The 23,456-nt window shown below is 53.2% G+C and overlaps 12 non-coding genes and 28 pseudogenes across 12 annotated transcripts; all 40 read left to right on the top strand.

Moving 5' to 3' along the window:
• Positions 1-179: 179 nt before the first annotated feature.
• LOC135603625 (5S ribosomal RNA) lies at positions 180-298 on the top strand. The gene has a single exon (XR_010484135.1). It is a non-coding gene; the product is annotated as a 5S ribosomal RNA (ribosomal RNA).
• Positions 299-647: 349 nt separating this feature from the next.
• LOC135602253 (5S ribosomal RNA) lies at positions 648-765 on the top strand (annotated as a pseudogene).
• Positions 766-1,114: 349 nt separating this feature from the next.
• LOC135602420 (5S ribosomal RNA) lies at positions 1,115-1,233 on the top strand (annotated as a pseudogene).
• Positions 1,234-1,583: 350 nt separating this feature from the next.
• LOC135603505 (5S ribosomal RNA) lies at positions 1,584-1,701 on the top strand (annotated as a pseudogene).
• A 350-nt stretch (positions 1,702-2,051) lies between these two features.
• Positions 2,052-2,170, top strand: LOC135601152 (5S ribosomal RNA). The gene has a single exon (XR_010483454.1). It is a non-coding gene; the product is annotated as a 5S ribosomal RNA (ribosomal RNA).
• Positions 2,171-2,520: 350 nt separating this feature from the next.
• LOC135603802 (5S ribosomal RNA) lies at positions 2,521-2,638 on the top strand (annotated as a pseudogene).
• A 349-nt stretch (positions 2,639-2,987) lies between these two features.
• Positions 2,988-3,106, top strand: LOC135602628 (5S ribosomal RNA; annotated as a pseudogene).
• Positions 3,107-3,456: 350 nt separating this feature from the next.
• On the top strand, positions 3,457-3,575 carry LOC135603637 (5S ribosomal RNA). The gene has a single exon (XR_010484136.1). It is a non-coding gene; the product is annotated as a 5S ribosomal RNA (ribosomal RNA).
• A 349-nt stretch (positions 3,576-3,924) lies between these two features.
• Positions 3,925-4,043, top strand: LOC135602778 (5S ribosomal RNA; annotated as a pseudogene).
• A 350-nt stretch (positions 4,044-4,393) lies between these two features.
• LOC135602254 (5S ribosomal RNA) lies at positions 4,394-4,511 on the top strand (annotated as a pseudogene).
• A 349-nt stretch (positions 4,512-4,860) lies between these two features.
• On the top strand, positions 4,861-4,979 carry LOC135602421 (5S ribosomal RNA; annotated as a pseudogene).
• Positions 4,980-5,329: 350 nt separating this feature from the next.
• LOC135603911 (5S ribosomal RNA) lies at positions 5,330-5,447 on the top strand (annotated as a pseudogene).
• Positions 5,448-5,797: 350 nt separating this feature from the next.
• On the top strand, positions 5,798-5,915 carry LOC135601878 (5S ribosomal RNA; annotated as a pseudogene).
• Positions 5,916-6,265: 350 nt separating this feature from the next.
• LOC135601262 (5S ribosomal RNA) lies at positions 6,266-6,383 on the top strand. The gene has a single exon (XR_010483561.1). It is a non-coding gene; the product is annotated as a 5S ribosomal RNA (ribosomal RNA).
• A 350-nt stretch (positions 6,384-6,733) lies between these two features.
• On the top strand, positions 6,734-6,852 carry LOC135599926 (5S ribosomal RNA). Its single transcript, XR_010482264.1, has one exon. It is a non-coding gene; the product is annotated as a 5S ribosomal RNA (ribosomal RNA).
• Positions 6,853-7,202: 350 nt separating this feature from the next.
• Positions 7,203-7,320, top strand: LOC135603372 (5S ribosomal RNA; annotated as a pseudogene).
• A 350-nt stretch (positions 7,321-7,670) lies between these two features.
• On the top strand, positions 7,671-7,788 carry LOC135601879 (5S ribosomal RNA; annotated as a pseudogene).
• A 350-nt stretch (positions 7,789-8,138) lies between these two features.
• LOC135602968 (5S ribosomal RNA) lies at positions 8,139-8,256 on the top strand (annotated as a pseudogene).
• Positions 8,257-8,606: 350 nt separating this feature from the next.
• LOC135600050 (5S ribosomal RNA) lies at positions 8,607-8,725 on the top strand. Its single transcript, XR_010482384.1, has one exon. It is a non-coding gene; the product is annotated as a 5S ribosomal RNA (ribosomal RNA).
• A 350-nt stretch (positions 8,726-9,075) lies between these two features.
• LOC135603373 (5S ribosomal RNA) lies at positions 9,076-9,193 on the top strand (annotated as a pseudogene).
• A 350-nt stretch (positions 9,194-9,543) lies between these two features.
• LOC135602422 (5S ribosomal RNA) lies at positions 9,544-9,662 on the top strand (annotated as a pseudogene).
• Positions 9,663-10,012: 350 nt separating this feature from the next.
• On the top strand, positions 10,013-10,130 carry LOC135604620 (5S ribosomal RNA; annotated as a pseudogene).
• Positions 10,131-10,480: 350 nt separating this feature from the next.
• Positions 10,481-10,598, top strand: LOC135602109 (5S ribosomal RNA; annotated as a pseudogene).
• Positions 10,599-10,948: 350 nt separating this feature from the next.
• LOC135603648 (5S ribosomal RNA) lies at positions 10,949-11,067 on the top strand. Its single transcript, XR_010484137.1, has one exon. It is a non-coding gene; the product is annotated as a 5S ribosomal RNA (ribosomal RNA).
• A 349-nt stretch (positions 11,068-11,416) lies between these two features.
• Positions 11,417-11,535, top strand: LOC135603803 (5S ribosomal RNA; annotated as a pseudogene).
• Positions 11,536-11,885: 350 nt separating this feature from the next.
• On the top strand, positions 11,886-12,004 carry LOC135603660 (5S ribosomal RNA). The gene has a single exon (XR_010484138.1). It is a non-coding gene; the product is annotated as a 5S ribosomal RNA (ribosomal RNA).
• A 797-nt stretch (positions 12,005-12,801) lies between these two features.
• On the top strand, positions 12,802-12,919 carry LOC135603207 (5S ribosomal RNA; annotated as a pseudogene).
• A 349-nt stretch (positions 12,920-13,268) lies between these two features.
• On the top strand, positions 13,269-13,386 carry LOC135601880 (5S ribosomal RNA; annotated as a pseudogene).
• Positions 13,387-13,736: 350 nt separating this feature from the next.
• LOC135602717 (5S ribosomal RNA) lies at positions 13,737-13,854 on the top strand (annotated as a pseudogene).
• A 350-nt stretch (positions 13,855-14,204) lies between these two features.
• Positions 14,205-14,322, top strand: LOC135603831 (5S ribosomal RNA; annotated as a pseudogene).
• A 350-nt stretch (positions 14,323-14,672) lies between these two features.
• LOC135601042 (5S ribosomal RNA) lies at positions 14,673-14,791 on the top strand. Its single transcript, XR_010483348.1, has one exon. It is a non-coding gene; the product is annotated as a 5S ribosomal RNA (ribosomal RNA).
• A 350-nt stretch (positions 14,792-15,141) lies between these two features.
• LOC135603374 (5S ribosomal RNA) lies at positions 15,142-15,259 on the top strand (annotated as a pseudogene).
• A 350-nt stretch (positions 15,260-15,609) lies between these two features.
• On the top strand, positions 15,610-15,728 carry LOC135600031 (5S ribosomal RNA). The gene has a single exon (XR_010482365.1). It is a non-coding gene; the product is annotated as a 5S ribosomal RNA (ribosomal RNA).
• A 350-nt stretch (positions 15,729-16,078) lies between these two features.
• Positions 16,079-16,196, top strand: LOC135601317 (5S ribosomal RNA). The gene has a single exon (XR_010483612.1). It is a non-coding gene; the product is annotated as a 5S ribosomal RNA (ribosomal RNA).
• A 350-nt stretch (positions 16,197-16,546) lies between these two features.
• On the top strand, positions 16,547-16,664 carry LOC135604107 (5S ribosomal RNA; annotated as a pseudogene).
• Positions 16,665-21,160: 4,496 nt separating this feature from the next.
• LOC135602339 (5S ribosomal RNA) lies at positions 21,161-21,278 on the top strand (annotated as a pseudogene).
• A 350-nt stretch (positions 21,279-21,628) lies between these two features.
• LOC135602340 (5S ribosomal RNA) lies at positions 21,629-21,746 on the top strand (annotated as a pseudogene).
• A 350-nt stretch (positions 21,747-22,096) lies between these two features.
• LOC135601263 (5S ribosomal RNA) lies at positions 22,097-22,214 on the top strand. The gene has a single exon (XR_010483562.1). It is a non-coding gene; the product is annotated as a 5S ribosomal RNA (ribosomal RNA).
• A 350-nt stretch (positions 22,215-22,564) lies between these two features.
• On the top strand, positions 22,565-22,682 carry LOC135603175 (5S ribosomal RNA; annotated as a pseudogene).
• A 350-nt stretch (positions 22,683-23,032) lies between these two features.
• On the top strand, positions 23,033-23,150 carry LOC135601615 (5S ribosomal RNA; annotated as a pseudogene).
• The last annotated feature ends 306 nt before the right edge of the window (positions 23,151-23,456 follow it).

Genomic DNA, 23,456 nt, shown 5'->3' on the forward strand with positions numbered 1-23,456 from the left:
TCTGCACGCGCTTGCCGTGATCGATACGCAGTCGTCGGGCTAGGGCTCGGAGAGAGCTTGCAATAGGGATTTCGAGACCGTTCGAGAAAGCGCAGACGGTTTCGTGACGGGCAAGAGGCTCCGGACATTGATGCGCCGGCTGCGACGTGCACATAGGCGAGGGACGAAGCACGCGAAACGGGTGCGATAATGCCAGCACTAAATCCCCGGATCCCATCAAAACTCCGAAGTTAAGCGTGCTTGGGCCAGAGTAGTACTAGGATGGGTGACCCCCTGGGAAGTCCTCGTGTTGCACTCCTTTTTGCATCACGAGATACGAAACAACTCCCGTAGAGCTACGAGACGATTGTTTTGGGGCAGGAAATTTGCTATGACCGCTACGCAATCAGTATCGAGGGGCTCGGAGAGAGCTTTCCGGATTGGGGTCGCAATTGCGATTCCGAGTTCGTTCTAGATAGTGCGATGGTTTCTGCACGTGCTTGCCGTGACCGATACGCAGTCGTCGGGCTAGGGCTCGGAGAGAGCTTGCAATAGGGATTTCGAGACCGTTCGAGAAAGCGCCGACGTTTTCGTGACGGGCAAGAGGCTCCGGACGTTGATGCGCCTACTGCGACGTGCACATAGGCGAGGGACGAAGCACGCGAAACGGGTGCGATAATGCCAGCACTAAATCCCCGGATCCCATCAAAACTCCGAAGTTAAGCGTGCTTGGGCCAGAGTAGTACAAGGATGGTTGACCCCTGGGAAGTCCTCGTGTTGCACTCCTTTTTGCATCACGAGATACGAAAAAACTCCTGTAGAGCTCCGAGACGATTGTTTTGGGGCTGGAAATTTGCTGTGACCGCTACGCAGTCAGTATCGAGGGGCTCGGAGAGAGCTTTCCGGATTGGGGTCGCAATTGCGATTCCGAGTTCGTTCTAGATAGTGCGATGGTTTCTGCACGTGCTTGCCGTGACCGATACGCAGTCGTCGGGCTAGGGCTCGGAGAGAGCTTGCAATAGGGATTTCGAGACCGTTCGAGAAAGCGCCAACGGTTTCGTGACGGGAAAGAGGCTCCGGACATTGATGCGCCGACTGCGACGTGCACATAGGCGAGGGACGAAGCACGCGAAACGGGTGCGATAATGCCAGCACTAAATCCTCGGATCCCATCAAAACTCCGAAGTTAAGCGTGCTTGGGCCAGAGTCGTACTAGGATGGGTGAACCCCTGGGAAGTCCTCGTGTTGCACTCCTTTTTGCATCCCGAGATACGAAACAACTCCCGTAGAGCTCCGAGACGATTGTTTTGGGGCTGGAAATTTGCTATGACCGCTACGCTGTCAGTATCGAGGGGCTCGGAGAGAGCTTTCCGGATTGGGGTCGCAATAGCGATTCCGAGTTCGTTCTAGATAGTGCCGATGGTTTCTGCACATGCTTGCCGTGACCGATACGCCGTCGTCGGGCTAGGGCTCGGAGAGAGCTTGCAATAGGCATTTCGAGACCGTTCGAGAAAGCGCCGACGGTTTCGTGACGGGCAAGAGGCTCCGGACGTTGATGCGCCTACTGCAACGTGCACATAGGCGAGGGACGAAGCACGCGAAACGGGTGCGATAATGCCCGCACTAAATCCACGGATCCCATCAAAACTCCGAAGTTAAGCGTGCTTGGGCCAGAGTAGTACAAGGATGGGTAACCCCTGGGAAGTCCTCGTGTTGCACTCCTTTTTGCATCCCGAGATACGAAACAACTCCCGTAGAGCTCCGATACGATTGTTTTGGGGCTGGAAATTTGCTGTGACCGCTACGCAGTCAGTATCGAGGGGCTCAGAGAGAGCTTTCCGGATTGGGGTCGCAATAGCGATTCCGAGTTCGTTCTAGAAAGTGCCGATGGTTTCTGCACGCGCTTGCCGTGTCCGATACGCATTCGTCGGGCTAGGGCTCGGTGAGAGCTTGCAATAGGGATTTTGAGATAGTTCGAGAAAGCGCCGACGGTTTCGTGACGGACAAGAGGCTCCGGACGTTGATGCGCCGACTGCGACGTGCACATAGGCGAGGGACGAAGCACGCGAAACGGGTGCGATAATGCCAGCACTAAATCCCCGGATCCCATCAAAACTCCGAAGTTAAGCGTGCTTGGGCCAGAGTAGTACTAGGATTGGTGACCCCCTGGGAAGTCCTCGTGTTGCGCTCCGTTTTGCATCCCGAGATACGAAACAACTCCCGTAGTGCTCCGAGACGATTGTTTTGGGGCTGGAAATTTGCTGTGACCGCTACACTGTCAGTATCGAGGGGATCGGAGAGAGCTTTCCGGATTGGGGCCGCAATAGCGATTCCGAGTTCGTTCTAGAAAGTGCCGATGGTTTCTGCACGCGCTTGCCGTGACCGATATGCAGTCGTCGGGCTAGGGCTCGGAGAGAGCTTGCAATAGGGATTTCGAGACAGTTCGAGAAAGCACCGACGGTTTCGTGACGGGCAAGAGGCTCCGGACGTTGATGCGCCGACTGCGACGTGCACATAGGCGAGGGACGAAGCACGCGAAACGGGTGCGATAATGCCAGCACTAAATCCCCGGATCCCATCAAAACTCCGAAGTTAAGCATGCTTGGGCCATAGTAGTACAAGGATGGGTGACCCCTGGGAAGTCCTCGTGTTGCACTCCTTTTTGCATCCCGAGATACGAAACATCTCCCGTAGAGCTCCGAGACGATTGTTTTGGGGCTGGAAATTTGCTGTGCCGCTACGCAGTCAGTATCGAGGGGCTCGGAGAGAGCTTTCCAGATTGGGGTCGCAATTGCGATTCCGAGTTCGTTCTAGATAGTGCCGATGGTTTCTGCACGTGCTTGCCGTGACTGATACGCAGTCGTCGGGCTAGGGCTCGGAGAGAGCTTGCAATAGGGATTTCGAGACCGTTCGAGAAAGCGCCGACGGTTTCGTGACGGGTAAGAGGCTCCGGACGTTGATTCGCCGACTGCGACGTGCACATAGGCGAGGGACGAAGCACGCGAAACGGGTACGATAATGCCAGCACTAAATCCCTGGATCCCATGAAAACTCCGAAGTTAAGCGTGCTTGGTCCAGAGTAGTACTAGGATGGGTGACCCCCTGGGAAGTCCTCGTGTTGCACCCCTTTTTGCATCACGAGATACGAAACAACTCCCGTAGAGCTCCGAGACGATTGTTTTGGGGGTGGAAATTTGTTGTGACCGCTACGCTGTCAATATCGAGGGGCTCGGAGAGAGCTTTCCGGATTGGGGTCGCAATTGCGATTCCGAGTTCGTTCTAGATAGTGCCGATGGTTTCTGCACGCGCTTGCCGTGATCGATACGCAGTCGTCGGGCTAGGGCTCGGAGAGAGCTTGCAATAGGGATTTCGAGACCGTTCGAGAAAGCGCCGACGGTTTCGTGACGGGCAAGAGGCTCCGGACATTGATGCGCCGGCTGCGACGTGCACATAGGCGAGGTACGAAGCACGCGAAACGGGTGCGATAATGCCAGCACTAAATCCCCGGATCCCATCAAAACTCCGAAGTTAAGCGTGCTTGGGCCAGAGTAGTACTAGGATGGGTGACCCCCTGGGAAGTCCTCGTGTTGCACTCCTTTTTGCATCACGAGATACGAAACAACTCCCGTAGAGCTACGAGACGATTGTTTTGGGGCAGGAAATTTGCTATGACCGCTACGCAGTCAGTATCGAGGGGCTCGGAGAGAGCTTTCCGGATTGGGGTCGCAATTGCGATTCCGAGTTCGTTCTAGATAGTGCGTTGGTTTCTGCACGTGCTTGCCGTGACCGATACGCAGTCGTCGGGCTAGGGCTCGGAGAGAGCTTGCAATAGGGATTTCGAGATCGTTCGAGAAAGCGCCGACGGTTTCGTGACGGGCAAGAGGCTCCGGACGTTGATGCGCCGACTGCGACGTGCACATAGGCGAGGGACGAAGCACGCGAAACGGGTGCGATAATGCCAACACTAAATCCTCGGATCCCATCAAAACTCCGAAGTTAAGCGTGCTTGGGCCAGAGTAGTACTAGGATGGGTGAACCCCTGGGAAGTCCACGTGTTGCACTCCTTTTTGCATCCCGAGATACGAAACAACTCCCGTAGAGCTCCGAGACGATTGTTTTGGGGCTGGAAATTTGCTATGACCGCTACGCTGTCAGTATCGAGGGGCTCGGAGAGAGCTTTCCGGATTGGGGTCGCAATAGCGATTCCGAGTTCGTTCTAGATAGTGCCGATGGTTTCTGCACGCGCTTGCCGTGACCGATACGCAGTCGTCGGGCTAGGGCTCGGAGAGAGCTTGCAATAGGGATTTCGAGACCGTTCGAGAAAGCGCCGACGGTTTCGTGACGGGCAAGAGGCTCCGGACGTTGATGCGCCTACTGCGACGTGCACATAGGCGAGGTACGAAGCACGCGAAATGGGTGCGATAATGCCAGCACTAAATCCCCGGATCCCATCAAAACTCCGAAGTTAAGCGTGCTTGGGCCAGAGTAGTACAAGGATGGTTGACCCCTGGGAAGTCCTCGTGTTGCACTCCTTTTTGCATCACGAGATACGAAAAAACTCCTGTAGAGCTCCGAGACGATTGTTTTGGGGCTGGAAATTTGCTGTGACCGCTACGCAGTCAATATCGAGGGGCTCGGAGAGAGCTTTCCGGATTGGGGTCGCAATTGCGATTCCGAGTTCGTTCTAGATAGTGCGATGGTTTCTGCACGTGCTTGCCGTGACCGATACGCAGTCGTCGGGCTAGGGCTCGGAGAGAGCTTGCAATAGGGATTTCGAGACCGTTCGAGAAAGCGGCAACGGTTTCGTGACGGGAAAGAGGCTCCGGACGTTGATGCGCCGACTGCGACGTGCACATAGGCGAGGGACGAAGCACGCGAAACGGGTGCGATAATGCCAGCACTAAATCCTCGGATCCCATCAAAACTCCGAAGTTAAGCGTGCTTGGGCCAGAGTCGTACTAGGATGGGTGAACCCCTGGGAAGTCCTCGTGTTGCACTCCTTTTTGCATCCCGAGATACGAAACAACTCCCGTAGAGCTCCGAGACGATTGTTTTGGGGCTGGAAATTTGCTATGACCGCTACGCTGTCAGTATCGAGGGGCTCGGAGAGAGCTTTCCGGATTGGGGTCGCAATAGCGATTCCGAGTTCGTTCTAGATAGTGCCGAAGGTTTCTGCACGCGCTTGCCGTGACCGATACGCCGTCGTCGGGCTAGGGCTCGGAGAGAGCTTGCAATAGGCATTTCGAGACCGTTCGAGAAAGCGCCGACGGTTTCGTGACGGGCAAGAGGCTCCGGACGTTGATGCGCCTACTGCAACGTGCACATAGGCGAGGGACGAAGCACGCGAAACGGGTGCGATAATGCCAGCACTAAATCCTCGGATCCCCTCAAAACTCCGAAGTTAAGCGTGCTTGGGCCAGAGTAGTACAAGGATGGTTGACCCCTGGGAAGTCCTCGTGTTGCACTCCTTTTTGCATCACGAGATACGAAACAACTCCCGTAGAGCTCCGAGACGATTGTTTTGGGGCTGGAAATTTGCTGTGACTGCTACGCAGTCAGTATCGAGGGGCTCGGAGAGAGCTTTCCGGATTGGGGTCGCAATTGCGATTCCGAGTTCGTTCTAGATAGTGCCGATGGTTTCTGCATGTGCTTGCCGTGACCGATACGCAGTCGTCGGGCTAGGGCTCGGAGAGAGCTTGCAATAGGGATTTCGAGACCGTTCGAGAAAGCGCCGACGGTTTCATGACGGGCAAGAGGCTCCGGACGTTGATGCGCCGACTGCGACGTGCACTTAGGCGAGGGACGAAGCACGCGAAACGGGTGCGATAATGCCAGCACTAAATCCTCGGATCCCATCAAAACTCCGAAGTTAAGCGTGCTTGGGCCAGAGTAGTACTAGGATGGGTGACCCCTGGGAAGTCCTCGCGTTGCACTCCTTTTTGCATCCCGAGATACGAAACATCTCCCGTAGAGCTCCGAGACGATTGTTTTGGGGCTGGAAATTTGCTGTGACCGCTACGCAGTCAGTATCGAGGGGCTCGAAGAGAGCTTTCCGGATTGGGGTCGCAATAGCGATTCCGAGTTCGTTCTAGATAGTGCCGATGGTTTCTGCACGTGCTTGCCGTGACCGATACGCAGTCGTCGGGCTAGGGCTCGGAGAGAGTTTGCAATAGGGATTTCGAGACCGTTCGAGAAAGCGCCGACAGTTTCGTGACGGGCAAGAGGCTCCGGACGTTGATGCGCCGACTGCGACGTGCACATAGGCGAGGGACGAAGCCCGCGAAACGGGTGCGATAATGCCAGCACTAAATCCTCGGATCCCATCAAAACTCCGAAGTTAAGCGTGCTTGGGCCAGAGTAGTACTAGGATGGGTGACCCCTGGGAAGTCCTCGTGTTGCACTCCTTTTTGCATCCCGAGATACGAAACATCTCCCGTAGAGCTCCGAGACGATTGTTTTGGGGCTGGAAATTTGCTGTGACCGCTACGCAGTCAGTATCGAGGGGCTCGGAGAGAGCTTTCCGGATTGGGGTCGCAATAGCGATTCCGAGTTCGTTCTAGATAGTGCCGATGGTTTCTGCACGCGATTGCCGTGACCGATACGCAGTCGTCGGGCTAGGGCTCGGAGAGAGTTTGCAATAGTGATTTCGAGACCGTTCGAGAAAGCGCCAACGGTTTCGTGACGGGCAAGAGGCTCCGGACGTTGATGCGCCGACTGCGACGTGCACATAGGCGAGGGTCGAAGCACGCGAAACGGGTGCGATAATGCCAGCACTAAATCCCCGGATCCCATCAAAACTCTGAAGTTAAGCGTGCTTGGGCCAGAGTAGTACTAGGATGGGTGACCCCCTGGGAAGTCCTCGTGTTGCACTCCTTTTTGCATCCCGAGATACGAAACATCTCCTGTAGAGCTCCGAGACGATTGTTTTGGGGCTGAAAATTTGCTGTGACCGCTACGCAGTCAGTATCGAAGGGCTCGCAGAGAGCTTTCCGGATTGGGGTCGCAATAGCGATTCCGAGTTCTTTCTAGATAGTGCCAATGGTTTCTGCAGGCGCTTGCCGTGACCGATACGCAGTCATCGGGCTAGGGCTCGAAGAGAGCTTGCAATAGGGATTTCGAGACCATTCGAGAAAGCGCCGACGGTTTCGTGACGGGCAAGAGGCTCCGGACGTTGATGCGCCTACTGCGACGTGCACATAGGCGAGGGACGAAGCACGCGAAACGGGTGCGATAATGCCAGCAATAAATCCCCGGATCCCATCAAAACTCCGAAGTTAAGCGTGCTTGGGCCAGAGTAGTACAAGGATGGTTGACCCCTGGGAAGTCCTCGTGTTGCACTCCTTTTTGCATCCCGAGATACGAAACATCTCCCGTAGAGCTCCGAGACGATTGTTTTGGGGCTGGAAATTTGCTGTGACTGCTACGCAGTCAGTATCGAGGGGCTCGGAGAGAGCTTTCCGGATTGGGGTCGCAATTGCGATTCCGAGTTCGTTCTAGATAGTGCCGATGGTTTCTGCACGTGCTTGCCGTGACCGATACGCAGTCGTCGGGCTAGGGCTCGGAGAGAGCTTGCAATAGGGAATTCGAGACCGTTCGAGAAAGCGCCGACGGTTTCATGACGGGCAAGAGGCTCCGGACGTTGATGCGCCGACTGCGACGTGCACTTAGGCGAGGGACGAAGCACGCGAAACGGGTGCGATAATGCCAGCACTAAATCCTCGGATCCCATCAAAACTCCGAAGTTAAGCGTGCTTGGGCCAGAGTAGTACTAGGATGGGTGACCCCTGGGAAGTCCTCGCGTTGCACTCCTTTTTGCATCCCGAGATACGAAACATCTCCCGTAGAGCTCCGAGACGATTGTTTTGGGGCTGGAAATTTGCTGTGACCGCTACGCAGTCAGTATCGAGGGGCTCGAAGAGAGCTTTCCGGATTGGGGTCGCAATAGCGATTCCGAGTTCGTTCTAGATAGTGCCGATGGTTTCTGCACGTGCTTGCCGTGACCGATACGCAGTCGTCGGGCTAGGGCTCGGAGAGAGTTTGCAATAGGGATTTCGAGACCGTTCGAGAAAGCGCCGACAGTTTCGTGACGGGCAAGAGGCTCCGGACGTTGATGCGCCGACTGCGACGTGCACATAGGCGAGGGACGAAGCCCGCGAAACGGGTGCGATAATGCCAGCACTAAATCCTCGGATCCCATCAAAACTCCGAAGTTAAGCGTGGTTGGGCCAGAGTAGTACTAGGATGGGTGACCCCTGGGAAGTCCTCGTGTTGCACTCCTTTTTGCATCACGAGATACGAAACATCTCTCGTAGAGCTCCGAGACGATTGTTTTGAGGCTGGAAATTTGCTGTGACCGCTACGCAGTCAGTATCGAGGGGCTCGAAGAGAGCTTTCCGGATTGGGGTCGCAATAGCGATTCCGAGTTCGTTCTAGATAGTGCCGATGGTTTCTGCACGCGATTGCCGTGACCGATACGCAGTCGTCGGGCTAGGGCTCGGAGAGAGTTTGCAATAGTGATTTCGAGACCGTTCGAGAAAGCGCCAACGGTTTCGTGACGGGCAAGAGGCTCCGGACGTTGATGCGCCGACTGCGACGTGCACATAGGCGAGGGTCGAAGCACGCGAAACGGGTGCGATAATGCCAGCACTAAATCCCCGGATCCCATCAAAACTCTGAAGTTAAGCGTGCTTGGGCCAGAGTAGTACTAGGATGGGTGACCCCATGGGAAGTCCTCGTGTTGCACTCCTTTTTGCATCCCGAGATACGAAACATCTCCTGTAGAGCTCCGAGACGATTGTTTTGGGGCTGAAAATTTGCTGTGACCGCTACGCAGTCAGTATCGAAGGGCTCGCAGAGAGCTTTCCGGATTGGGGTCGCAATAGCGATTCCGAGTTCTTTCTAGATAGTGCCGATGGTTTCTGCAGGCGCTTGCCGTGACCGATACGCAGTCATCGGGCTAGGGCTCGAAGAGAGCTTGCAATAGGGATTTCGAGACCATTCGAGAAAGCGCCGACGGTTTCGTGACGGGCAAGAGGCTCCGGACGTTGATGCACCTCCTGCGACGTGCACATAGGCGAGGGACGAAGCACGCGAAACGGGTGCGATAATGCCAGCAATAAATCCCCGGATCCCATCAAAACTCCGAAGTTAAGCGTGCTTGGGCCAGAGTAGTACAAGGATGGTTGACCCCTGGGAAGTCCTCGTGTTGCACTCCTTTTTGCATCCCGAGATACGAAACATCTCCCGTAGAGCTCCGAGACGATTGTTTTGGGGCTGGAAATTTGCTGTGACCGCTACGCAGTCAGTATCGAGGGGCTCGGAGAGAGCTTTCCGGATTGGGGTCGCAATAGCGATTCCGAGTTCGTTCTAGAAAGTGCCGATGGTTTCTGCACGCGCTTGCCGTGACCGATACGCAGTCGTCGGGCTAGGGCTCGGAGAGAGCTTGCAATAGGGATTTCGAGACCGTTCGAGAAAGCGCCAACGGTTTCGTGACGGGAAAGAGGCTCCGGACGTTGATGCGCCGACTGCGACGTGCACATAGGCGAGGGACGAAGCACGCGAAACGGGTGCGATAATGCCAGCACTAAATCCTCGGATCCCATCAAAACTCCGAAGTTAAGCGTGCTTGGGCCAGAGTCGTACTAGGATGGGTGAACCCCTGGGAAGTCCTCGTGTTGCACTCCTTTTCGCATCCCGAGATACGAAACAACTCCCGTAGAGCTCCGAGACGATTGTTTTGGGGCTGGAAATTTGCTATGACCGCTACGCTGTCAGTATCGAGGGGCTCGGAGAGAGCTTTCCGGATTGGGGTCGCAATAGCGATTCCGAGTTCGTTCTAGATAGTGCCGATGGTTTCTGCACGCGCTTACCGTGACCGATACGCCGTCGTCGGGCTAGGGCTCGGAGAGAGCTTGCAATAGGCATTTCGAGACCGTTCGAGAAAGCGCCGACGGTTTCGTGACGGGCAAGAGGCTCCGGACGTTGATGCGCCTACTGCAACGTGCACATAGGCGAGCGACGAAGCACGCGAAACGGGTGCGATAATGCCAGCACTAAATCCCCGGATGCCCTCAAAAATCTGAAGTTAAGCGTGCTTGGGCCAGAGTAGTACAAGGATGGTTGACCCCTGGGAAGTCCTCGTGTTGCACTCCTTTTTGCATCACGAGATACGAAACAACTCCCGTAGAGCTCCGAGACGATTGTTTTGGGGCTGGAAATTTGATGTGACTGCTACGCAGTCAGTATCGAGGGGCTCGGAGAGAGCTTTCCGGATTGGGGTCGCAATTGCGATTCTGAGTTCGTTCTAGATAGTGCCGATGGTTTCTGCACGTGCTTGCCATGACCGATACGCAGTCTTCGGGCTAGGGCTCGGAGAGAGCTTGCAATAGGGATTTCGAGACCGTTCGAGAAAGCGCCGACGGTTTCGTGACGGGCAAGAGGCTCCGGACGTTGATGCGCCGACTGCGACGTGCACATAGGCGAGGGACGAAGCACGCGAAACGGGTGCGATAATGCCAGCACTAAATCCTCGGATCCCATCAAAACTCCGAAGTTAAGCGTGCTTGGGCCAGAGTAGTACTATGATGGGTGACCCCTGGGAAGTCCTCGCGTTGCACTCCTTTTTGCATCCCGAGATACGAAACATCTCCCGTAGAGCTCCGAGACGATTGTTTTGGGGCTGGAAATTTGCTGTGACCGCTACGCAGTCAGTATCGAGGGGCTCGAAGAGAGCTTTCCGGATTGGGGTCGCAATAGCGATTCCGAGTTCGTTCTAGATAGTGCCGATGGTTTCTGCACGTGCTTGCCGTGACCGATACGCAGTCGTCGGGCTAGGGCTCGGAGAGAGTTTGCAATAGGGATTTCGAGACCGTTCGAGAAAGCGCCGACAGTTTCGTGACGGGCAAGAGGCTCCGGACGTTGATGCGCCGACTGCGACGTGCACATAGGCGAGGGACGAAGCACGCGAAACGGGTGCGATAATGCCAGCACTAAATCCCCGGATCCCATCAAAACTCCGAAGTTAAGCGTGCTTGGGCCAGAGTAGTACTAGGATGGGTGACCCCCTGGGAAGTCCTCGTGTTGCACTCCTTTTTGCTTCACGAGATACGAAACAACTCCCGTAGAGCTACGAGACGATTGTTTTGGGGCAGGAAATTTGCTATGACCGCTACGCAGTCAGTATCGAGGGGCTCGGAGAGAGCTTTCCGGATTGGGGTCGCAATTGCGATTCCGAGTTCGTTCTAGATAGTGCGATGGTTTCTGCACGTGCTTGCCGTGACCGATACGCAGTCGTCGGGCTAGGGCTCGGAGAGAGCTTGCAATAGGGATTTCGAGATCGTTCGAGAAAGCGCCGACGGTTTCGTGACGGGCAAGAGGCTCCGGACGTTGATGCGCCGACTGCGACGTGCACATAGGCGAGGGACGAAGCACGCGAAACGGGTGCGATAATGCCAACAATAAATCCTCGGATCCCATCAAAACTCCGAAGTTAAGCGTGCTTGGGCCAGAGTAGTACTAGGATGGGTGAACCCCTGGGAAGTCCACGTGTTGCACTCCTTTTTGCATCCCAAGATACGAAACAACTCCCGTAGAGCTCCGAGGCGATTGTTTTGGGGCTGGAAATTTGCTATGACCGCTACGCTGTCAGTATCGAGGGGCTCGGAGAGAGCTTTCCGGATTGGGGTCGCAATAGCGATTCCGAGTTCGTTCTAGATAGTGCCGATGGTTTCTGCACGCGCTTGCCGTGACCGATACGCAGTCGTCGGGCTAGGGCTCGGAGAGAGCTTGCAATAGGGATTTCGAGACCGTTCGAGAAAGCGCCGACGGTTTCGTGACGGGCAAGAGGCTCCGGACGTTGATGCGCCTACTGCGACGTTCACATAGGCGAGGGACGAAGCACGCGAAACGGGTGCGATAATGCCAGCACTAAATCCCCGGATCCCATCAAAACTCCGAAGTTAAGCGTGCTTGGGCCAGAGTAGTACTAGGATGGGTGACCCCCTGGGAAGTCCTCGTGTTGCACTCCTTTTTGCATCACGAGATACGAAACAACTCCCGTAGAGCTACGAGACGATTGTTTTGGGGCAGGAAATTTGCTATGACCGCTACGCAATCAGTATCGAGGGGCTCGGAGAGAGCTTTCCGGATTGGGGTCGCAATTGCGATTCCGAGTTCGTTCTAGATAGTGCGATGGTTTCTGCACGTGCTTGCCGTGACCGATACGCAGTCGTCGGGCTAGGGCTCGGAGAGAGCTTGCAATAGGGATTTCGAGACCGTTCGAGAAAGCGCCAACGGTTTCGTGACGGGAAAGAGGCTCCGGACGTTGATGTGCCGACTGCGACGTGCACATAGGCGAGGGACGAAGCACGCGAAACGGGTGCGATAATGCCAGCACTAAATCCTCGGATCCCATCAAAACTCCGAAGTTAAGCGTGCTTGGGCCAGAGTCGTACTAGGATGGGTGTTGCACTCCTTTTTGCATCCCGAGATACGAAACAACTCCCGTAGAGCTCCGAGACGATTGTTTTGGGGCTGGAAATTTGCTATGACCGCTACGCTGTCAGTATCGAGGGGCTCGGAGAGAGCTTTCCGGATTGGGGTCGCAATAGCGATTCCGAGTTCGTTCTAGATAGTGCCGATGGTTTCTGCACGCGCTTGCCGTGACCGATACGCCGTCGTCGGGCTAGGGCTCGGAGAGAGCTTGAAATAGGCATTTCGAGACCGTTCGAGAAAGCGCCGACGGTTTCGTGACGGGCAAGAGGCTCCGGACGTTGATGCGCCTACTGCAACGTGCACATAGGCGAGGGACGAAGCACGCGAAACGGGTGCGATAATGCCAGCACTAAATCCCCGGATCCCCTCAAAACTCCGAAGTTAAGCGTGCTTGGGCCAGAGTAGTACAAGGATGGTTGACCCCTGGGAAGTCCTCGTGTTGCACTCCTTTTTGCATCACGAGATACGAAACAACTCCCGTAGAGCTCCGATATGATTGTTTTGGGGCTGGAAATTTGCTGTGACTGCTACGCAGTCAGTATCGAGGGGCTCGGAGAGAGCTTTCCGGATTGGGGCGCAATTGCGATTCCGAGTTCGTTCTAGATAGTGCCGATGGCTTCTGCACGTGCTTGCCGTGACCGATACGCAGTCGTCGGGCTAGGGCTCGGAGAGAGCTTGCAATAGGGATTTCGAGACCGTTCGAGAAAGCGCCGACGGTTTCATGACGGGCAAGAGGCTCTGGACATTGATGCGCCGACTGCGACGTGCACATAGGCGAGGGACGAAGCACGCGAAACGGGTGCGATAATGCCAGCACTAAATCCTCGGATCCCATCAAAACTCCGAAGTTAAGCGTGCTTGGGCCAGAGTAGTACTAGGATGGGTGACCCCTGGGAAGTCCTCGCGTTGCACTCCTTTTTGCATCCCGAGATACGAAACATCTCCCGTAGAGCTCCGAGACGATTGTTTTGGGGCTGGAAATTTGCTGTGACCGCTACGCAGTCAGTATCGAGGGGCTCGAAGAGAGCTTTCCGGATTAGGGTCCCAATAGCGATTCCGAGTTCGTTCTAGATAGTGCCGATGGTTTCTGCACGTGCTTGCCGTGACCGATACGCAGTCGTCGGGCTAGGGCTCGGAGAGAGTTTGCAATAGGGATTTCGAGAACGTTCGAGAAAGCGCCGACAGTTTCGTGACGGGCAAGAGGCTCCGGACGTTGATGCGCCGACTGCGACGTGCACATAGGCGAGGGACGAAGCCCGCGAAACGGGTGCGATAATGCCAGCACTAAATCCTCGGATCCCATCAAAACTCCGAAGTTAAGCGTGCTTGGGCCAGAGTAGTACTAGGATGGGTTACCCCTGGGAAGTCCTCGTGGTGCACTCCTTTTTGCATCCCGAGATACGAAACATCTCCCGTAGAGCTCCGAGACGATTGTTTTGGGGCTGGAAATTTGCTGTGACCGCTACGCCGTCAGTATCGAGGGGCTCGGAGAGAGCTTTCCGGATTGGGGCCGCAATTGCGATTCCGAGTTCGTTCTAGATAGTGCCGATGGTTTCTGCACGTGCTTGCCGTGACCGATACGCAGTCGTCGGGCTAGGGCTCGGAGAGAGCTTGCAATAGGGATTTCGAGACCGTTCGAGAAAGCGCCGACGGTTTCGTGACGAGCAAGAGGCTCCGGACGTTGATGCGCCGACTGCGACGTGCACATAGGCGAGGGACGAAGCACGCGAAACGGGTGCGATAATGCCAGCACTAAATCCTCGGATCCCATCAACACTCCGAAGTTAAGCGTGGTTGGGCCAGAGTAGTACTAGGATGGGTGACCCCTGGGAAGTCCTCGTGTTGCACTCCTTTTTGCATCCCGAGATACGAAACATCTCTCGTAGAGCTCCGAGACGATTGTTTTGAGGCTGGAAATTTGCTGTAACCGCTACGCAGTCAGTATCGAGGGGCTCGAAGAGAGCTTTCCGAATTGGGGTCGCAATAGCGATTCCGAGTTCGTTCTAGATAGTGCCGATGGTTTCTGCACGCGATTGCCGTGACCGATACGCAGTCGTCGGGCTAGGGCTCGGAGAGAGTTTGCAATAGTGATTTCGAGACCGTTCGAGAAAGCGCCGACGGTTTCGTGACGGGCAAGAGGCTCCGGACGTTGATGCGCCGACTGCGACGTGCACATAGGCGAGGGTCGAAGCACGCGAAACGGGTGCGATAATGCCAACACTAAATCCCCGGATCCCATCAAAACTCTGAAGTTAAGCGTGCTTGGGCCAGAGTAGTACTAGGATGGGTGACCCCCTGGGAAGTCCTCGTGTTGCACTCCTTTTTGCATCCCGAGATACGAAACATCTCCTGTAGAGCTCCGAGACGATTGTTTTGGGGCTGAAAATTTGCTGTGACCGCTACGCAGTCAGTATCGAAGGGCTCGCAGAGAGCTTTCCGGATTGGGGTCGCAATAGCGATTCCGAGTTCTTTCTAGATAGTGCCGATGGTTTCTGCAGGCGCTTGCCGTGACCGATACGCAGTCATCGGGCTAGGGCTCGAAGAGAGCTTGCAATAGGGATTTCGAGACCGTTCGAGAAAGCGCCGACGGTTTCGTGACGGGCAAGAGGCTCCGGACGTTGATGCGCCTACTGCGACGTGCACATAGGCGAGGGACGAAGCACGCGAAACGGGTGCGATAATGCCAGCAATAAATCCCCGGATCCCATCAAAACTCCGAAGTTAAGCGTGCTTGGGCCAGAGTAGTACAAGGATGGTTGACCCCTGGGAAGTCCTCGTGTTGCACTCCTTTTTGCATCCCGAGATACGAAACATCTCCCGTAGAGCTCCGAGACGATTGTTTTGGGGCTGGAAATTTGCTGTGACCGCTACGCAGTCAGTATCGAGGGGCTCGGAGAGAACTTTCCGGATTGGGGTCGCAATAGCGATTCCGAGTTCGTTCTAGAAAGTGCCGATGGTTTCTGCACGCGCTTGCCGTGACCGATACGCAGTCGTCGGGCTTGGGCTCGGAGAGAGCTTGCAATAGGGATTTCGAGACCGTTCGAGAAAGCGCCAACGGTTTCGTGACGGGAAAGAGGCTCCGGACGTTGATGCGCCGACTGCGACGTGCACATAGGCGAGGGACGAAGCCCGCGAAACGGGTGCGATAATGCCAGCACTAAATCCCCGGATCCCATCAAAACTCCGAAGTTAACCGTGCTTGGGCCAGAGTAGTACTAGGATGGGTGACCCCCTGGGAAGTCCTCGTGTTGCACTCCTTTTTGCATCCCGAGATACGAAACATCTCCCGTAGAGCTCCGAGACGATTGTTTTGGGGCTGGAAATTTGCTGTGACCGCTACGCAGTCAGTATCGAGGGGCTCGGAGAGAGCTTTCCGGATTGGGGTCGCAATTGCGATTCCGAGTTCGTTCTAGATAGTGCCGATGGTTTCTGCACGTGCTTGCCGTGACCGATACGCAGTCGTCGGGCTAGGGCTCGGAGAGAGCTTGCAATAGGGATTTCGAGACCGTTCGAGAAAGCGCCGACGGTTTTCCGACGGGCAAGAGGCTCCGGACGTTGATGCGCCGACTGCGACGGGCACATAGGCGAGGGACGAAGCACGCGAAACGGGTGCGATAATGCCAGCACTAAATCCTCGGATCCCATCAAAACTCCGAAGTTAAGCGTGCTTGGGCCAGAGTAGTACTAGGATGGGTGACCCCTGGGAATTCCTCGTGTTGCACTCCTTTTTGCATCCCGAGATACGAAACATCTCCCGTTGAGCTCCGAAACGATTGTTTTGGGGCTGGAAATTTGCTGTGATCGCTACGCAGTCAGTATCGAGGGGCTCGGAGAGAGCTTTCTGGATTGGGGTCGCAATTGCGATTCCGAGTTCATTCTAGATAGTGCCGATGGTTTCTGCACGTGCTTGCCGTGACCGATACGCAGTCATCGGGCTAGGGCTCGGAGAGAGCTTGCAATAGGGATTTCGAGACCGTTCGAGAAAGCGCCGACGGTTTCGTGACGGGCAAGAGGCTCCGGATGTTGATGCGCCGACTGCGACGTGCATATAAGCGAGGGACGAAGCACGCGAAACGGGCACGATAATGCCAGCACTAAATCCTCGGATCCCATCAAAACTCTGAAGTTAAGCGTGCTTGGGCCAGAGTAGTACTAGGATGGGTGACCCCTGGGAAGTCCTCGTGTTGCACTCCTTTTTGCATCCCGAGATACGAAACATCTCCCGTAGAGCTCCGAGACGATTGTTTTGGGGCTGGAAATTTGCTGTGACCGCTACGCTGTCAGTACCGAGGGGCTCGGAGAGAGCTTTCCGGATTGGGGTCGCAATAGCGATTCCGAGTTCGTTCTAGAAAGTGCCGATGGTTTCTGCACGCGCTTGCCATGACCGATACGCAGTCGTCGGGCTAGGGCTCGGAGAGAGCTTGCAATAGGGATTTCGAGACCGTTCGAGAAAGCTGTAATATCCCACACTTTTGAAAATTATTAATAAAGATTTATTTATAAATCGGGGGACCTATATGTAAATATGGAAATTTCAAGGACTAAACTGTTAAGTTGTAAAAAGAAGAAAATAAAGAAAACCGAAAATTCGGTTTTATCCCACCGCCTCCCACGCTCTCTCTGTTTCTTCGAGAAACAGAGAGAAGCGGTGGGGCGTGGGGAGAAGAGGAAAAGAAGAGAGGAAGAAGAGAAGAAAAGAAGAAGTAGAAGAGAGGGAAGATGGAGAGGAGAAAGAGAGGCAGCTGCAGCAGCTAGGGCTGCAGCACCTCTGTTTCCCGCAGGTGGAAACAGAGGAGAGGATGTGTGGGGCGTTGAGGATGAAAAGGGAAGAAGAAGAAGAAGAAGAAGAAGAAGAAGAAGAAGAAGAAGAGAGGAGGATAGCTGCGGCAAGGCTGCAGCGAGGAGATGTGTGGCCTTGGGGAGGAAAAGGGAAGAGGAGAAGAAGAGAAGGAGAAGAAGAGGGAAAAGAGAGGGAAGACGGAGAGGAGCGAGAGGTGGCAGCAGCTAGTGCTGCAGCACCTCTGTTTCCTGCAGGTGGAAACAGAGGAGACGTGTGGGGTGTCGGGTAGGAGAAGAGCAGAAGAAGAAGAAGAGGAAGAGAAGAAGAAGAGGAAGCAGGAGAAGAGGTTGTGATACCTCTGTTCCCAGCAGAGGAAACAGAGGAGAGGGTGTGGGTGACGCCGGGAAGAAGAAGGGGAGGAAGGAGAAGAAGAGAAGAAGAAGAAGAAAGGAAGGAGAAGGAAGAGGAGAAGGGAAAGAAGTAGCTGCGGCTGCGGCTGTGGCAGCTGCAGCTATGGCAGGGAAAGAGGAAGAGAAAGGAAGAAGGGAAGGAGAGGAAGAGGAGAAGGGAAAGAAGTAGCTGCGGCTGCGGCTGTGGCAGCTGCAGCTATGGCAGGGAAAGAGGAAGAGAAAGGAAGAAGGGAAGGAGAGGAAGAAGAGAAGGGAAAGAAGGGGCTGCGGCTGCGGCGATGGCAGCTACAGTTGGAAGAGAAGAAGGAGAGGAAGATGAGCAGGGGAAGAAGAGGTTGTGGCCGCGGCTGAGGCTGCGACTGCAGCAGTGCAGCTGGGAAAGAAGAGAAGGAAAGGAAGAAGAAAAGAAAGGAAAAGGGAAGAAGAGAGGAAGAGGAGAAGGAGAGGCAGCTGTGGCAGTGGCAGCTGCAGCTGGAAGAGAAGGAGAGGAAATAGAGCAGGGGAGAAAGAAAGAGGCTGCGGCTGTGGTGGCTGCGGCCATGGTTGCGACTGCGACTGCCGCAGTTGCAGTTGGGAAAGAAAAGAGAGAAAAGGGGGAAAAAGGGGCTGCGGACGGGATTGCGGCCGCAGCGGCAGCGACTGCGTATGCAGCAGTTATGTCTGCGAGAGAAGGGAGGAAGGAAGGTAGTGCGGTGGAAGGGGCTGCGATTGTGGCAGCGGCAGCGGCGGTGGCTGTGGCAGCTGCGTTTGGGAAAGAAAAAGAAGGAATGAGAGTAAGAGAAAGCAGGTGACTGTGCCTCGATGTTCGACACGTGGTGTAGTTGCGAAGAAAGGAAGAAAACGGGAGCACAAAACGAAACAGAGAGAGGACACGGAGGAAAAGTAGAAGGATTTGGGCTAGCACCTTCTTTGGATCTTCAGATTGAAATCCTTGAAAGGCAAGTTTCCCACTTGTTTCGATCCTTTCTATTGCAAGTTCCCTGTTCGTTTCTCCTATAATTGCTCTGATATGTCTTATTGCAAGTTTCCTGATCTTTTCTCACTGCCAATTTTATCTCCACATTTGCTTTGAATATGTGGAACTTTGAATTGTTCTAGCCTTGCATTTGTTATATCTCCTGTTTAGACGTAACGATTCGAATCTGTGCAACTTCTGAGATTCTGACCTTTTGATACCGAGCTGCCTATAAGTCTTTGTGGAAACTCTGATTTGTTCAAAACTGATTTCATTGGAAACTAGACTCGTAGACCTTTCTTTGATATATGGATTGAAAGATTTGGAATCCAAACACCTGCCCAGTTATCTGTTGAATCTGACATTATGAATTCTACCAACAGAGATTTTGTTCTACGACACTTGCTTACCAAATTATTTGTAACTCTCTCTGTTGGACAGTTTAATTCATATGAAGCCTGTCTTATCTGAAAGTATAATCCAATGATTATTTCTGAGTAAATTGGAGCACGATTGATAGTTTGAATCATTTGTTCAATGTGCCTTCTGTATTCTGCCAGAAATCGAGCTTTGGTCGATTTCTCATATTCTGGTTTCATTCCTTTGGAAATTGATATCCTTTAGCTTTCTCATTCAATTGAGCTTTATATTACTGCTTTGAATTCTTGTATGCTCTTGTCCTTAAAATTATTGCATTCTTGAAAACTGTTGTGTAACGTTTATGCTATATCGTATTGACTCATATAGGCACATGTATATCCTATTGTTCCGCATTTGCTTTCGATATGTGCCTATTCCAGTTTCATTCCTTTGGATATTGAATTCATCTAACCTTCCTATTTTGAATTGAGCTCAGTATGAATGCTTTGAATCCCTGTATACTCTTGCCTTCATTTCATTCCAAAACTGAATACATTTGTGAGAGATTTGTTCCTTGCATCACATTGCTTTTGAAAAGGCACATGTACGTTTGGTTGTTCCGCGTGTGCTTCCGTATTATGCTACTTATTGTTTAATCTGCCCTCTTGTATTCTGGTGTTGTGGGATAATGTGAACCTTTGCCAGAAATGGTAAAGGGAGTTATGCATAGAGCCTGCGATGCTCTGCCGGCCCCCTCTGACTTCACCTAGACGTGGGTGGATGGAGCTCCCAGACGTGGGAGACTTCTGTCTGGTGGTCATTCAGAAATGGATGAATCACATTCTGTCTGTGATCCCACTACACCCTCTATATGTTTGATATGACATCCAGAGTTTTGGTGAGTTATTTCTGTTCCTGCTCTGGATAAGTATGATAAGATTGCAACGTCAAGGACGACGTTTGAGCTTCTGTACGACATATGAGTTTGATATGCTCTGAAATGCTTCATTCATTGTTGATTTTGCTTCGAAATGTTCCATATGTCGTTGATGTGTTTTGGAACATTTTATATGCCATTGATAAGCTCCGATAAGTTTCCTTTGTTTCTGATATGCTCCAATTACTCTGTGCTCCATTTGCTATGAACTGATATGTTCTAAAATGTCCTATCTGCCATTGATAAGCTCCGATATGTTTCCTTTGTTTCTGATATGCTCCAATTACTCTGTGCTCCATTTGCTATGAACTGATATGTTCTAAAATGTCCTATCTGCCATTGATAAGCTCCGATATGTTTCCTTTGTTACTGATATGCTCCAATTACTCTGTGCTCCATTTGCTATGAACTGATATGTTCTGAAATGTCCTATCTGCCATTGATATGTTCCAATTACTCTATGTTCCATTCGGTATGGATCAAATATGTTTTGAATGACATGATACGTATGATTTGGTATCTATTGAGATGGTATCCTTGAGAATTCTTGTATTCTGCCTTGCATTATGATACCTTACTTGTTTGAAATCGTTCCTTTTGTTCTGAATATGCTTTGTCACTTGCTGAGCCGTTTTTGGCTCACTCCGTTGTTATATAAATCTTTCAGGTCAGCTTGTCACTCTTCGAGATGTTTGATTTGGGCTGAGGCAGTGGATAGCTATTCAGAATGATGGGCAAGTCTTGTCGGTTGTTATGCTATTGTTGTATAAGTATGTTTTGTATGTAATGAAATATTGTCGATGAACCGAAATTGATATACTGTGTCAAAGTGTTAGGAGATCTCTCTTATTTGGAATTTCTGAATGTTAAGTCTAATTTATGACGATATGATCTTGTGGTGAATAGTTGCAGTTCTGATTGTATAATTTATTTAGCTTGTGGAATTATAAATGTTGTTCATGTTTGTCAAGTTGGCTTGGGTTGCCATAAATGTGAATTATCGAGTGATGTGATATATGATTTTAAAATGCACAGGTTTTATGGATGTGAATATGAATAGAATGTTTTTCAGTGTCCTCAAACGTTAGTTTGGATCCTGGATTGATCTGTGATGAAAATTTTAAATATCATGGATATTTTCTAGGGGCGTGACAAAAGCGCCGACGATTTCGTGATGGGCAAGAGGCTCCGGACGTTGATGCGCCGACTGCGACGTGCACATAGGCGAGGGACGAAGCACGCGAAACGGGTGCGATAATGCCAGCACTAAATCCCCGGATCCCATCAAAACTCCGAAGTTAACCGTGCTTGGGCCAGAGTAGTACAAGGATGGGTGACCCCTGGGAAGTCCTCGTGTTGCACTCCTTTTTGCATCCCGAGATACGAAACATCTCCCGTTGAGCTCCGAGACGATTGTTTTGGGGCTGAAAATTTGCTGTGACCGCTACGCATTCAGTACCGAGGGGCTCGGAGAGAGCTTTCCGGATTGGGGTCGCAATAGCGATTCCGAGTTCGTTCTAGAAAGTGCCGATGGTTTCTGCACGCGCTTGCCATGACCGATACGCAGTCGTCGGGCTAGGGCTCGGAGAGAGCTTGCAATAGGGATTTCGAGACCGTTCGAGAAAGCGCCGACGATTTCGTGACGGGCAAGAGGCTCCGGACGTTGATGCGCCGACTGCGACGTGCACATAGGCGAGGGACGAAGCACGCGAAACGGGTGCGATAATGCCAGCACTAAATCCCCGGATCCCATCAAAACTCCGAAGTTAACCGTGCTTGGGCCAGAGTAGTACAAGGATGGGTGACCCCTGGGAAGTCCTCGTGTTGCACTCCTTTTTACATCCCGAGATACGAAACATCTCCCGTAGAGCTCCGAGACGATTGTTTTGGGGCTGGAAATTTGTTGTGACCGCTACGCGGTCAGTATCGAGGGGCTCGTAGAGAGCTTTCCGGATTGGGGTCGCAATAGCGATTCCGAGTTCGTTCTAGATAGTGCCGATGGTTTATGCAGGCGCTTGCCGTGACCGATACGCAGTCGTCGGGCTAGGGCTCGGAGAGAGCTTGCAATAGGGATTTCGAGACCGTTTGAGAAAGCGCCGACGGTTTCGTGACGGGCAAGAGGCTCCGGACATTGATGCGCCGGCTGCGACGTGCACATAGGCGAGGGACGAAGCACCCGAAACGGGTGCGATAATGCCAGCACTAAATCCTCGGATCCCATCAAAACTCCGAAGTTAAGCGTGCTTGGGCCAGAGTAGTACTAGGATGGGTGACCCCTGGGAAGTCCTCGTGTTGCACTCCTTTTTGCATCCTAAGATACGAAACATCTCCCGTTGAGCTCCGAGACGATTGTTTTGGGGCTGGAAATTTGCTGTGATCGCTACGCAGTCAGTATCGAGGGGCTCGGAGAGAGCTTTCAGGATTGGGGTCGCAATTGCGATTCCGAGTTCGTTCTAGATAGTGCCGATGGTTTCTGCACGTGCTTGCCGTGACCGATACGCAGTCGTCGGGCAAGGGCTCGGAGAGAGCTAGCAATAGGGATTTCGAGACCGTTCGAGAAAGCGCCGACGGTTTCGTGACGGGCAAGAGGCTCCGGACGTTGATGCGCCGACTGCGACGTGCACATAGGCGAGGGACGAAGCACGCGAAACTGGTGCGATAATGCCAGCACTAAATCCCCGGTTCCCATCAAAACCCCGAAGTTAAGCGTGCTTGGGCCAGAGTAGTACTAGGATGGGTAACCCCTGGGAAGTCCTCGTGTTGCACTCCTTTTTGCATCCCGAGATACGAAACATCTCCCGTAGAGCTCCGAGACGATTGTTTTGGGGCTGGAAATTTGCTGTGACCACTACGCAGTCAGTATCGAGGGGCTCGGAGAGAGCTTTCCGGATTGGGGTCGCAATTGCGATTCCGAGTTCGTTCTAGATAGTGCCGATGGTTTCTGCACGTGCTTGCCGTGACCGATACGAAGTCGTCGAGCTAGGGCTCGGAGAGAGCTTGCAATAGGGATTTCGAGACCGTTCGAGAAAGCGCCGACGGTTTTCCGACGGGCAAGAGGCTCCGGACGTTGATGCGCCGACTGCGACGTGCACATAGGCGAGGGACGAAGCACGCGAAACGGGTGCGATAATGCCAGCACTAAATCCTCGGATCCCATCAAAACTCCGAAGTTAAGCGTGCTTGGGCCAGAGTAGTACTAGGATGGGTGACCCTTGGGAATTCCTCGTGTTGCACTCCTTTTAGCATCCCGAGATACGAAACATCTCCCGTTGAGCTCCGAAACGATTGTTTTGGGGCTGGAAATTTGCTGTGATCGCTACGCAGTCAGTATCGAGGGGCTCGGAGAGAGCTTTCTGGATTGGGGTCGCAATTGCGATTCCGAGTTCATTCTAGATAGTGCCGATGGTTTCTGCACGTGCTTGCCGTGACCGATACGCAGTCATCGGGCTAGGGCTCGGAGAGAGCTTGCAATAGGGATTTCGAGACCGTTCGAGAAAGCGCCGACGGTTTCGTGACGGGCAAGAGGCTCCGGACGTTGATGCG

Source organism: Musa acuminata, chromosome BXJ2-1, assembly GCF_036884655.1.
Source record: "Musa acuminata AAA Group cultivar baxijiao chromosome BXJ2-1, Cavendish_Baxijiao_AAA, whole genome shotgun sequence".
Lineage (NCBI taxonomy): Eukaryota > Viridiplantae > Streptophyta > Magnoliopsida > Zingiberales > Musaceae > Musa > Musa acuminata.